Below are 14,349 nucleotides of genomic sequence, written 5' to 3' on the forward strand. Positions count from 1 at the left end.
GTAGGAGCCTTGGGGCTGAGATCTGCCTCTTGGGCGTCTGTATCTGCCTCTTTGTGGCCTGTCTGACACTGGAAAGGACCAATTTTTTGAAGGCCAGTTTCTGTTAAATCTAGGTGGTTGAACCTGTAAGAAATCTTTCACGGTCTGCATTGACTTTGCTTTATCCTCCATTTTCTTTAACACTTCTTCTGCCTTAACACCAAACAAAGTAGCATGCTGTAATGGAGCATCCACTAATTTTACTTTAACATGATCAGGTAAACTTTGTTCTTTCAACCAAGCATGCCTTCGAATAACAGAGCCTGTAACTGCGGCTCTACAAGAAGCCTCTAATGAATCAAAACCACATTGCAGAGTATGCTTTCCCACTTGTTCAACTGCATGCAATAAATCCTGCATTTCCTTATTGTCAGGACTTTCTGTATTGGAAACCATTTTCTGTTTTAACAATGACATGAGGTACTGTTGGTATTTATGCATGTGAAACTGACCGTTTAAAGCTCTTACAGCTAAAGTAGCAGAAGTGTACATTTTTTCCCCCATCTGTCCAGAGCTCTGGAATCCCTATCTGAGGGGACAGGATTTTTAGCAGTGGAAGCCTTAACTCCCTTAGGACCCTGAGAAATTGTTTCTGGGTCTGCAGCGGGGTTTTTGTAAAGAAATTTATGAGAGTCAGGGACTCTGTAGTATCTGTCTAGCTTGACGGGTGCAGGGGGTAAAGAATCAGGACACAAACTGGATTCATAAAAAACATCATCAACAATATCAAGCACAGGGGGGATAGCCAGGGGCCTGTGCTGAGGCAATAAAAGGAAGTCTCTGAGCCTTTTCTTGGATTCTGAATAATCCTGGCTCTCCCAATGGAAATGCTCCCTCATGGTGGGCAGGGTTTCCCCAAAATAATAATCCTCAGGCGGCGAGGCTGAAGGTATGGACTCTTCTGCATCAGAGTCCTCATAGGGAGGGAGAGAATATTCCTGATCATAAGAGGAATCAGAGGAAATGGAAACCTGGTCAGAGGAATCATAATCAGTGTCTTGCCTAGGCCTTGTCAGGAGGGGGATGGGAACCCCTGATTAAAGTAATTAGGTCTTCGGCCATTTTAAGCATCTGTTTCTTTGGCATGGATGACTGTTTTGGAGAATGCTGTACTTGTTTCCTTGTCTTTAATGGAGTTTTTGACTTTGCCTTTGCTGCTGTAGTGGGCTTAATTGTTAGCTGTGAAGGTCTGAAAACACCCTCAGAAGCTGATGCCTGCTCAGCGGCTCTGGACCCATCTGAGGGTATAGCTTCCATAGGCCCAATACCTTGAGTTTCCACAGGCCTCGGTGTCTTCACATGGCTGTCGGTTGCGGCCTGTGGCTCTGAGGTAGCGGGTGTCAGGGGCTGCAAAAGCACCTCACTGAGAACTGGCGAACCGGCGAATGGCCTAGAAGAGGCTTTGTCATCGGTTTTGGACCTCGGATGCCTGGCCTTTTCTTTGTCTTTGCGTTTTTTATAAATTCCGGTCATCGGTTGTTCCGACGGCATTATGTAATTAAACCTTTGGCCAAAATAATGTGAAGCAAATTCAAACCGATGTTTAGTAGTGTGTTTACTGAATCTAACGCAAAACCATCAACTAGTAACGTCGTGTTCAGGGCCTAGGCAAGGAATACAGTAAGAGTGAAAGTCCTTATGAGGTATTTGCTTCCCACAAGAAATACAACTATTATCTTTTACTGACATCGGTATGGAGCAAGAAAAAGTTTCCCCAACGGGGTACTTAGCTTTATTGACTACTTTGGTTCTGAAACTCAATTTTGAAAATCTCAGGAGTCGGCTGACTGGCACTTGCGAACTGCTTTTGCTTCGGGCAACCGCGCGGCAAGAAAGACTGGAGAAAATGGCGTCGGTTGCAGCTTTTATACCTCTGGTGCACTGACGTCAGGGAAGAGGTGACAGCAACAGACGCTGGATCAGGACTTTGGAACTCGGGCCGACTGCGGGTCGCCTGCCAGCAGGATAACCGAAGTGTAATGACTGCAACAGTGAAACACTATGAACATCAAATCTCAAGACCCTTGGTTCCTCGGACCCACTCTGCCATGTGAAAGGAGTCTGTCATTTTCCCCTCTGCCCCTGGGGGAAGGTTCACCCTAAACGACCTGGAAAGAGCCCAGAGACTTTCAAAACCAAAACTTCTAATCCCCAACGTTGGTTCCTAGAGTAGGTCCGTTGCGGGGTAAAGAAGCGGATCCAGACAGCAGACAATGTTTTCCAGTCTTTCTCACTCTGGGTAGGAGTATCACGAAATAGAAGTTATGTTCTTACCATAACGTTCCATGTTAGTTGTCTTCTTCTCGCCTTCTTCTTGCTGGATGGGTTCGGAGCCGACCTCGGCTCCGACTCGGCCACTCTAAAGCTCGAGAGTTGGTTCCACCGGCTCGAGGCTCCCCTTATATCCCACAATGCTAGGCGAGAGTTACCTCAGATCTCGTTTGTAAGCTAACCCCAGCTTATGATAGAAACAGTATAAAACAGAATAACTATAACAGAGTCCACCTCTAACAACAGGGAGAAGAAGGGTGACCTACATCCTGAAATAAAAAATATGCATAATAGCATATAGCTAAGAAAGAGGTGGTAGAAAGAGAGGTCACGATCACAACTCCTCTAGGTCTGTCCAGGCCAGGGGGAAGGAGGGTGGGGCCTTAAGAAGAAGGCGAGAAGAAGACAACTAACATGGAACGTTATGGTAAGAACATAACTTCTATATGTTAAGTTGTCTATCTCGCCTTCATTCTTGCTGGATGGGACCGCGTCCCTAGCACCTTGTCCTGGGTGGCCTAACGGAACAGACTCCTCAGAACAGTGGAACCAAAATTAGCTCTATGCCTAGAAGCTAAATCCAACTTATAATGGGAAATAAAAGTGTGAGGAGTAGCCCAAGTAGCCGCTGCACAAATGGTGTCAATAGGCAGTCTGTCTTGGAAGGCTAGAGAAGTAGCCAAAGCTCTGGTGGAATGGGCTTTAGGTTTATTAGGCAGTTTTTGGTGTCTAATCTCATAAACAAGGGTAATCAGAGATGTTAGCCATCTGGATAAAGATACCTTTGAAACTGGAAGTCCCTTTCTGCTTTCCGCATAGAAGACAAACAGCTGATCAGATTTTCTGAATAGTTTCGTCCTGTCCAAGTAGTACCTTAATTGACGATGAACATCCAGGTAGTGTAATTTCTGTTCAGACCTATTTGAATACTCGGAAAAAGACAGGAAGGTCAATACATTGGTTTAGATTTGATGTTGAAACCACCTTAGGCAAAAGGACGGGTTAGTTCGTAAGGAAACTCTGTCCTTATGAAACACAAGGTAAGGAGAACGACAACTGAGTGCTTGAAGTTCTGAAATTCTTCTAGCTGATGTGATAGCCACCAGAAAGAGAGTTTTCCATGATAATAACTTTAAGGAACATGAAGCTGCAGGTTCGAAAGGGGAAAGAATCAAAGAAGCAAGAACTAAATTTAGGTCCCAAGGAGAAGGAGGATTTCTTACAGGAGGTCTGAGAAGAAAAACTCCTTTCAAAAAGGCTTTGCAGAGTTTGTGGGACATTAGGGCAGATTCAGAAATACCCACATGGAAATTAGAAATAGCTGCCAATTGAACCTTAAGAGTAGATGGAGATGAACCTGCATGGAAGAGTTCAGCTAGAAAATCAAGGACTAGTTGGATGGAAGCGGTGAAAGGATCTATGTCCTTTCCTTGTGCCCAATATGAGAAGCGTTTCCACTTACTCAAATAAATCTTTCGAGTGGAAGATTTATGGGAAGCTATCAAAATATCTCTAACAGAGTGAGATAATTGAGGAAGCCTGGCTACGGTTGGAAGTGGAGGAACCAAGCAGTGAGGTTCAGAGAGGGAGGGCGATGAAACTGACCCGACTGATGGATCAAAAGATCTGGAACTAGGTCCAGATTCCACGGTCGCTCAAAAGAAATCGATGTAGAAAGGGGAACCACACTTGTCGAGGCCAGTAAGGAGCAATGAGGATCAATGAGGCCTTCTGAGCGATAGCTTTCTGTATTACTTGAGAGATCAGTGGGAAAGGAGGAAATGCATACAGAAGTCCCGGGGCCAAACTTGGACTAGCGCGTCCCTGCTGGGTTGGCCTGGTAAAGGGAACAGAGTGAAGTACTCTCTGCACTTGCTGTTTTGGGGAGTAGCAAAAAGATCGCAGCAAGGCTGACCCCACTTGAGAAATATCTCTCTCACTACAGAGTCTTTCAGAGACCACTCGTGAGGCATGAGAATAGCTCTGCTCAACTTGTCCGCAATGTGATTGGACTTCCGGGATGTGCGTTGCTATCAGAAACGCTGAGAAGAAATCGCCCATTGCCACAGTCTGAGTGCTTCTCGACACAGGGGTATGATCTGGTTCCGCCTTGTTTGTTGATGTACCACACTACAGACATATTGTCTGTCTGGATTGCAATTGTTCCCAAGGGAAGAGAGTCTTGAAGGGCTTGCAACGCTAAAAGCACTGCTCTCATCTCCAGAACATTTATGTGCAAGTGGCATTCGTTTGGTTGCCATGTGCCCTGGACTGTCCTGCCCTGATAATGCCCCCCCCACCCGATCAGGGAGGCATCCGTTGTCAGAGTAGCAACTGGAGGAGGTGGAACAAATGGTCTCCCCAACAGGAGCTGGGGGGAAGACATCCACCACATGAGATGCTTTTTGCACGCTTGCGTGATCATAATGGTGTGAGACATTGGAAGTTCCTGGTATGACCATTGAGAAAATAGCATCCACTGAAGGATCCGCATGTGGTATCTGGCCAATGGGAGGAGAGGTATGGCCGCTGCCATGATTCCCAACACCTTTAGAACTAACCTGGCTTTGGCTCTGTTGTTGTTGAGAAGAAGTGACACCAACTTTTGAATGTCTGATATCCTTTGGTTGTTAGTGTTGCAGACATGTTTACAGTATCTAAATTTAGCCTAGGTAGGTAATAGTACGACAAGGCGACAAAACAGACTTTTCGCAATTTATTGAGATACCCAGTTTTTGACAGACGCGAAAAGTGTAATCCCTGGCCATCAGAAGGAGATGCTTGGTGGGAGCTGTAAGGAGCCAGTCGTCCAAATATGGAAACACCTGGAATCCTTGTCGTCTCAGGTGAGAAGCTACCACTGCCATGCATTTGGTAAACACCGGGGCAGTAGTGAGACCAAAGGGCAGGGCCCTGAATTGAAAATGACTGGTTCCCAGCCTGAAGCGGAGGAATCTTCTGGAGCGCCTGTTCATTTTTATGTGATAGTACGCGTCCTGAAGGTCTATAGAGCACATCCAGTTTCCTTTTCCCAATAGGGGAAGAATGGATTGCAGCGTGACCATCGAAATCTTGTTTTCTTGACCGATCTGTTCAAGATACTGAGATCCAAAATTGGTCTCCAGTCCCTGTTTTCTTTGGAACTAAAAAGAACCTTGAGTAGATTCCGGATCCTAGTTGGTCTGCTGGCACTGGCTGAATAGCTCTTTTGCAAGCAGTTTTGAAATTTCCAAAGCTGCTATATCCCTTTGGCCGGGTGGAACATCTGGAAGGGATTTTTGACTGACTTGGAAAGCGAAGAAAGGGAATAGAATAACCTTCGAAATGATGGACTGTACCCATTTGTCTTGTGTCAAGGATAGCCAGGCTTCTGGGTACAGTGACAATCTTCCCGACTGCCTCCGAAGATGGGCAGTCGGGCAACACCTCAGGGATGCTGAAAGGGCTTATCGGAAGGCGTTTCTCGATTGCCCTGGTTCTGCGGACCCCTCTGCCTCTAGGCGGCGTCTACCATTGTTGTTCCCCCTCTGCCTCTGGCGGGAACCGACTCTGTCGTCAGGCGAAGTCCCTTGAGATTGTTTACGGAACCACATCTTTCCCCTTCTGGCCTTTGGGGTAAGGCCTAGAAGGAGTGGAAAAACGGACTCCGGCGGCAGAAAGGGTCTTGCCATCCGTCTCGCACCTAGTCAGGGTTTCTTTCACTTGTGGACCAAAAGGGATGATCCATCAAAGGGAGTTTGTGAAAGACGTCTTGAAAGGTTCCAAAATTGCATAGCCGCATCCAGGCGTGCCTACGTAAGGCTACCCCTGTTCCTCTGCTCTGCTCGCTCCATCGGCCGCATAAGAGGAGGCGCATGGAGGAGTTGGAAATAGAATTAGGATAGCCAGCTGCGTGTTCATTTCTCTTGGAAACCCGCAGCTGTAGGTCCTTAAGCATTTCACTCGCTTCTTTGATCAAGTCCCTTTGAAGGCAGTGAAATGGCACAGGTAATTCAGCGAGCGCATAGTAAATGTCGCTGAGGAGAACATCCGCTTCCGTACCTATCCATGGACCTAGATTCCTTGTTAGGTGGATGGACAGGCACTGAAGGATCAGCCAGTTCCTTCTTTGTGGCGGCAGCTACCACCATAGCATCCACAGAGACTCCTTTTGATAAAAATTCCTTGTCTGCTGGAGCTGTGATGAATTTGGAGGGTCTGCTGGGAGTGGGGTCCACTGAATCAGGAGCCGTCCATGCCTTTTAGCAACCACCTGCATGAGGGGTCAAGGGGGACACCCAGGAGGTGGAAGGACGAGAGCCAAGCGCCTCAAGATACACAGATTATCCTCCGAAGGGTTGAGGGCTGGCCAATTTCCCCTCTGTTTAAGGATCTCCAGAATGTCTGCAAAAGAGACATCTTCAGAAGGGGAACGGGGAACCCTCAGAATCATCCAGATCTGTGTCGGACGTGATAGACTCAGGTGAGTCAATGTGCTTCCTCTTGCACTTCCTCTTCCGAGGGGCTCTTCTGCCAAATCAGGAGAGGCCTCGGAAGAGGATGAAATCCCACAGGGGCTCCTGAGGAGTTGGCTCTCTGCGGTCCGGGATGAGTGAGTGAGTCGACTTACCCTGAGGCAGCATAGAGGGAGGGGCTGACGGAGCCGACTGTGGAGTAGAGCCAGGCTCTAACACACTCCGCATGACCTCGAAAGCACCCCTGTCAGGCAGAGCCAGAGGTCCCGCCTCCGAGGAGCTAAAGACCCCCGGCACCGATAGTGAGAGCTCCGAGGCCGATGTCGGAGCCGAAGTCACCAGCGCCGAAGTACCGAGAGGGAGAGGAGGGTCGGACAAGGGTCCGATGCCACTCACCCCTCGGAGCCGACGAGGGAAGTCCGGCGCCGAGATTCCTCCATGGAAGAAAGCGGAGCCGGCGACGGAGCCGAAGACAATTGTCTCGGCTCGAGGTGACCACAGTCTTGGTTCCGACCGACCCGGCTCCGAGCTCAAGAGAGTCGAAGGAGGAAGGAGTTGATGGACCGGGACAGGCACCGACTGATGAGTCGGGCTCTGAAGCATCTGGGCCAGTGCCTCAGACTTGAGTAGTCGACTCACCACCCTCTGAAGGTCATGATCGGACAACCTCGATGACCTAGAGGAATGAGACCTTTGGCTCCGTTCAGACAGCAGGGGAGAACCTGGAGCCGAATGAACGGAGCCAAGAGAAGGTGACCTAGACCTCTTTCTGGTTGTCGGCTCCGAAGGTCTTATCGGAGCCGACACGGGTACCTCGATAACCTCGGCTCCGGCCGGAGCCGAGGGAGCCACAGAAACTGTGGACTGAGTCTTATCGGCTCCAGCGAGCCGATAAAGGCAAAGGTTGAACAACCTGAGGTCTCGGCTCAGAAGCCGGAGCCGAAGACCTCGATGCCTTGGAGGGCTTCCCTGTTGAGACAGACAGGGAATCCTCAGGCTTCAACAAGCCTCTCAAAATGAGCTTGTTTTTTCTTTCCTGCAGGACCCTGGGGCTGAAGCCATGGCAGACAGCACAGGAGTCCTGCAGGTGCAAAGGCCCCAGACAATAGACACAAGAAGTGTGAGCGTCTGTCAGAGACATTTTCTGACAGCACGCATCACACTTCTTGAATCCGGAGACCTTTGCTTCTTTAGACATAGCCTAACTGGTGAACACAAACACACACTCAAACACACCAGTTATACCCTGTCAAAAAAAACACAATTATAGTAAAAAATACTAAAAATAAGTAGTAGTACACTACACAAACACTCCCTAGGGAAGGGAAGGCCTAAGGCCCAAGGGAAGAACTAAAAGTTCTTTTGACAAGAAACGGGAAGAAAATAGGTTCGGGGATAGAGTTTAATGAACTACACTAATTTAGGAATAATTAAACTAAAAAAAGGGGAAACAAGAGTAACTTTTTATAGAAAAAGCTAAAACTTACCAGGAACCGGTAGAATAACCAACCTCGAAGCTGTAGCGGCAAACGAGATCTGAGGTAACTCTCGCCTAGCATTGTGGGATATAAGGGGAGCCTCGAGCCGGTGGAACCAACTCTCGAGCTTTAGAGTGGCCGAGTCGGAGCCGAGGTCGGCTCCGAACCCATCCAGCAAGAATGAAGGCGAGATAGACAACTTAACATCAGTAGGTTTAAACAAGGTAGGCCTGTCAAAAGGGACATTCGTGAAAGTTGCCTTGAAGGGTTCTGAAAAAGCACAAAGTCGGAGTCAGGCATGGCACCAAATGGCAACGCCTGGAGTCCTGGCCACCTTCGACCCACCCTCAGTAGCATGAGAAAGTAACCTCATGGACATGTTCAAGATCGCTTCAAGGTGGCCAGTCAGGAGGAGAAAACCTTCTCCTCCTCAGACATGGACCCCAGAGTAGATGCAGAAAGTTCCTTAACCAGATCTCTCTGCAGTCTGATGGTGTGCCAAATAGTTCAGCACACGCTCGACAAAGGTGGCTGAAGAGTAAACTCGCTTCCCAAAGCAGTCCATCAATCTAGACTCCCTGTCTGGAGGATGAGCTGAGGAGTTCTCCTCAGCCAGCTCCTTCTTGGTGACCACTGCAACTACCATGGCATCGACCGGGGAACCCTTGCATCAATGAGGTCTGTCTGGGGTGCACTGAGAATCTTGTCCAGGCACTTAGGAATGGGGTCAACCTGGTCTGGTTCCTTCCATGCCCTGTGGGAGACAAGACCTACCAACAGATCCACGGGGGGGGGGGGACTCTAGATGTACAGGGCCTGTGCCAAATGCCTCAAGGAATATGGACTCATCAGGGTTAGGGATATGTGAAGACTGTCCACCTCTCTGATGCAGGATCTCCATGATGTCTCTGAATGAGACATCTTCAGGAGGTGATTTAGTGGATCCCTCCCCCTCATCCAAGTCCGTATCTTTATGAGAGATTCCGGGGGAGAATTTAAGTGCCTCTTGCATGTATGCTTCTGAGGTGCCTCCTCGGGGGAAGGGGGTACTCCTGAGAAAACTTGGAAGCTTCAAGGGGTTCCTGAAAGGGAACATCCTGGGGAGGTCTGGCAACAGGCTGTCCTGAGGAGGCAAGATGGATGAATCCAGCCCAGAAACAGAAGGAGCAAGGGCAGGCTCAGAGGAGGGAAGTGCTAAGGTCCTCGAGGGATCCAACAGGACCCTCTCCATCACATCAAAGGCTAAAGATGAAAAGACCCTGGAAGACAGAGCCGCCGGAGCAGAAGCTACTGGCGTCAGAGCTTCCCAGACAGTCACACCCAGCACAGAAGGGTAAGTCGGATTCAAGCTTCCCAGTGCCTAAGCCCCGAAGGGAAGGGATAGCTATCGTACACCATGATTACAAAGTGTTTATATCTACAGTGGCTAAAAGAATGGCAAAAATGATGCCAAAATTGAAAGATATGGATCAATGTGGTTTTGTGAGGGGGAGACAAACACTTGACAACGTTAACAGAACACTGATTATACAGAGGGAAGCAGAATGTAAGAAAATGCCACTGTTGTTGGTGGATCTTGATGCACAGAAAACATCTGACACAGTAAGCTGGAACTTTATGAGCAGGGCAGTGGAGGCATTTGCATTCCATGATAAAATTATAAGGGTGATTAGGAGGGTATATGAGGGATCAGAGTTGAAAATTAAAGTCGCTGGGATCCTCTCTGATAATTTCTGCTTCAGTAGAAGAACCAAGCAGGGGTGGCCTATTTCCCCTTTGTTATTGGCATTATACTTAGAAACACTGGCAAAGAAAATAAGGGACTCAGAAATTCAAAGATATAATTGGTATGGTGGTCATGAAAAGCTGGATTTATATGCAGATGATATTTTACCTCTGACAGAACCAGAAAAGGGACATTACAGAGTTGTGGAACATTTTTAGGTAGTATAAAATCTTTTCGGGATTTTTAAATAATGAAGCTAAAACAAAGGCCATAGCTGTACATTATGCACACACACGGAACTGGTTCAGAAATATCCATATTTATGGTGACATGAGAAATGAAGCATTTAGGAGTATGGATTAAAAATGATTCCAGTGTGGCAGCTAAAGATATGTGGGAAGAGACTAAACAAAAGATAATACAAAAACTGAGAAATTGGAAGCTCTGTTATATGGATAGTAACATACAAGCAGTTAAAATGTTTTTAGTCCCTTTAATCTTTCGCACAGGTCAAGCATACTTTTATCAACCAGAGGAGAAGTTGTGGACACCAATTAATAAAGAGCTGAAGTATTTTATCTGGGAGGGGAAAACAGCAAGAGTCAAGTGGGATAAGCTGATTCTTCCAACAGAACATGGCAGACTGGGATTACCCAATTTGAAGTGGTATTTCAGAGCTACACCGTTAAGTCCTATACACATAACACAAGCAGAAACCTATAATTCAAAGTGGAAAGGAAGATGAAACAGGGTGGAAGCTCGAGAAATAAGGAGGGGCTGGGATCTTGGATGCAGATCCTTAAGGAGAATAACAACAATCATACAAAATATTATATTCATAAAGTAACAGAAAGCATTCTAAGAACTAAGCCAACATGGGAATGGCGAAAGGAGATTCTGCCAATAAGAAAGATTGCAATTAGGGATATAGACAATAGGCAATCGTGGAAAAGAATTTATTGGAGAAAACTGGAAAAAGAACCAAGGAGTTGGGTGCAAATAAAGAGGGAAAGGTAACAGAATGGAAAGATGCCAACAATTTATTTGGACTGCAGGTTTGAAATTACCTTCCCTAGCAAGGATTGATATTAGATTATATGCAAAAAGAAAGAAAAAGGGCGGGGCGTGGCGCTAAACTAATGACCAGCACTGGTAGAATTTTTAGTAGAATCTAGAACAGAAGCTGCCATTAAAAAAGAAGTAATTAGTAAAGCACAAAATATTGCATGATAACTCTAAGAATCAGAGAGGTTTGAAAGGATTGGGAAGAGACACTGAATAAGCAATTCACAAGAAAACAATGGGTGGATATATGTATGTCTCCCAAATATGCAACAAAGTCTAGAAGATTTAAGATTTTTACTTGGAAATGTTTGCATATATATTTTTACAGCCGAGGAAGAAAGAGGTAATTGGGGAAAAAAATTATGTACTCACCGTAACATTCCATCTGAGTTGTTGTCTTTTATCAGTCTTCAACCCATGGGCTCAGAGCTGACCTCGGATCTGACTAGACTGGATTTTTATAGCTTGGATCCAAGAACTGAGCTCCTCCTACTCTACCCACAATTCCCCACTACACCACCATTACCTCAAATTGAGTTGCTGTAAACAGTCAATCCAGAAATAAGAAAAAAGGAACTATGTATGAGGAAACACACTCAGGAGCTCAAGCAGACCAAGTTGTGGTCTGAACCACATCATCTAGGTCCTCCAAAAGGCCAGGGGAAGGAGGGGGGAAGTTGAAGACAGATGAAAGACAACTAAGATGGAACGTTATGGTGAGTACTTAACTTCTTTATCTGAAGTTGTTGCTTTCATCTGATCTTCAACCCATAGGACCGAGTCCCTAGCTACACAGACCCTGGGTGGCCCTAAGGAAGGATGTTCCGGAGCACGGCAGAGCAAAAGGAAGCTCGGCTTCTGGAGATTATGTCCACTTTGTAATGGTTAATAAAAGTATGAGAAGAAGCCCAAGTGGCTGCTGCACAAATTTCCTCCAACTTTAGACCAGAAGGCGGAAAAGGTAGAAATGGACCTAGTGGAATGGGCTTTAATTTTGTTTGGTAAAGGGATGCCTCTAAATTTGTATATCAAACCAATGCACCTAGAGATCCAATTAGAAATGATTACCTTAGATACTAGTTTCCCCAGGCTGGGCTTTGAAAAAGAAAAAAAAAAACAACTGATTGGACTTATGAAAGGATTTAGTTCTGTCTAAATAAAACCTCAATTGCCTGTGAACATCCAAACAAAGATGTTGGTATTCACCTCTGTTTTGAAAATTTGGAATAAAGACCAGTAAATTGATCTCTTGATTACTATTACTCTCTGAAGTGACTTTAAGCAAAAAGGAGGGGTTAGTACAGAGGGTGACTCTGACTTTGTGAAAAATTGAGGTAAGGAGGCTTGATGGACAAAGCCTGAAGTTCTGAAACTCTTTTTGCAGAAGTAACGGCTAATAAAAGGGCCGTTTTCCAAGATAATAGTTGTAAGTCCATTTTGGCTGCCGGTTCAAAAGGGGAATACGTCAAAGCCTGAAGGACTCAAGTAAGATCCTAGGGGGAGAATGACCTCTTATCAGAGATGGAAGGAGAAAAGTGCCTTTGAGGAAACTCTTACAAAAAGTTTGGAAGAAGCCAAGGAAGAGGAATTACACCCGATATGGTAGTAGATTTGGCTGCTAACAGGACCTTGATGGTAGAGAAGCTAGAACCTTTGTGGAAGAGGTCGGATAAGAAATCCAAAATAAATGAACAGAGGCAGAGAAAGGATGAACTTCGTGTTGATGAGCCCAGATTGAAAATCTTCTTATACTTGCTGGCATAAATTTTCCTACTGGAAGACTTGTGAGCTGCTAAAATTATATTCTTGACCGAGGAGGACAGCCCGGGAACTCTAGCCATCATTAGCAGTGTCAATCTCAGGTTGACAGCATGGCTAATCCAATGTCAGATGAGGGCAATAGGACAGGTGAGAAAAAAGATCCTGAGATGGATGCAGAGCCCAGGGAGGACACAACAGATGAGACCATAGCATGGGAAACCAGATTTGCTGAGGCCAGAAAGTGGTGATGAGGATTACTTTGTACTTCAACCTCCTGGCTTTCTTAAGGAATTTCAGGATAAGAGGCAGAAGTGGAAGAGCATACAAAAGACTTGGGGGGGGGGGGAGGCAAGTGTGAACTAGAGCGTCTCTTGGGGATTCCCCTGGAGGAGGAATTAGTGCAAAGAATTGCTGCACTTTGCGTTGGAAGGAGAGATGAACAGATCGCAGCAAGGTTGACCCCATTTCTGTAAGATCACTTCCGCCACTACTGGACTGAGACCACTTGTGGGGCATCAGCAGGGTTCGGCTGAGCCTGTCGCCAGAATGTTGGACATCCCTGGAATATGCATTGCTATGAGAAAGCAGTTGGATGAGATCGCCCATTCCCACAATCTCATGGCCTCTCGACAAAGAGGGTAGGATCTGGTTCCTCCTTGCTTGTTTATATACCAGAATACAGCCATGCTGTCCACCTGGATAGCAATGGTCCCAGTCTGAAGACAAGTCTGAAGTGCTTGCAATGCCAGAAGCAAAGCTCTCATCTCCAGGACATTTATAAGCAAGCTGGTCTCCAAGGAGGACCACGTGCCTTGAACTGTTTGCCCCCCCCCCCCCCATGAACTGGGAGGCATCCATAGTCACCGTGGCAGTGGGCGGAGGAGGTACAAAGGGGTGACCCTCCAGGAGATTTTGTGGTTCGAGGCACCACGTCAGTGATTCCTTGCAGACCTTTGGAAGTTGAACTGGGTGTGACAGAGGGAGATCCAAGAGAGACCACTACACCGCTAAAGTTCATTGCAGTACTCTCATATAAAGACGAGCAGTGGGAAATGGGAATAATCATAAAAGTTCCAGCCATGGAACCCATGTCTCGAAGAACTAGACTCACTGGGGGCAATGGAATTTGTATGATTTGCCTTACATGAAGCTGTAATGACAGAATTCTTTGTGGTAGTAAGAATGCCTTGAACTGTAGAGTGTTGAGGCATGCACCTATGGAATCTAGAACTTGTACTGGCTGAAGATTTGACTTGCTCAGATTGATGGAAATTCCCAAGGAATGAGCCAGATGAAAAAGAAAATTCTGGGCTAGCAACAGTTGAGGTCTAGTGGAAGCAGCGATGAGCCAGTTTCCTGCAGCCTGAGATGAGCTGCTACTACTACCACGACTGTGGTGAACACCCTGGGGGCTGTGGCGAGACCAAAGGGGAGTACTCGGAACTGGAAATGACTGGCTCCCAGTTGAAAGCTGTGCTATCTCTGATGACGGCAAACAAGATCTAAGGTAATGGTGGTGAAGTGGGGGATTGTGGGTAGAGGAGGAGGAGGAGCT

General features: G+C 46.7%; 1 protein-coding gene across 1 annotated transcript in view; it reads right to left on the reverse strand.

The window, feature by feature from the left end:
• Positions 1-14,349, reverse strand: part of LOC122802376 (phosphatidylinositol-binding clathrin assembly protein) — a 529,090-nt gene that overhangs the window by 129,891 nt on the left and 384,850 nt on the right. The window lies entirely within an intron of this gene.

Source organism: Protopterus annectens, chromosome 5.part0 (genome assembly GCF_019279795.1).
Source record: "Protopterus annectens isolate FY-2018-M chromosome 5.part0, PAN1.0, whole genome shotgun sequence".
NCBI lineage: Eukaryota > Metazoa > Chordata > Ceratodontiformes > Protopteridae > Protopterus > Protopterus annectens.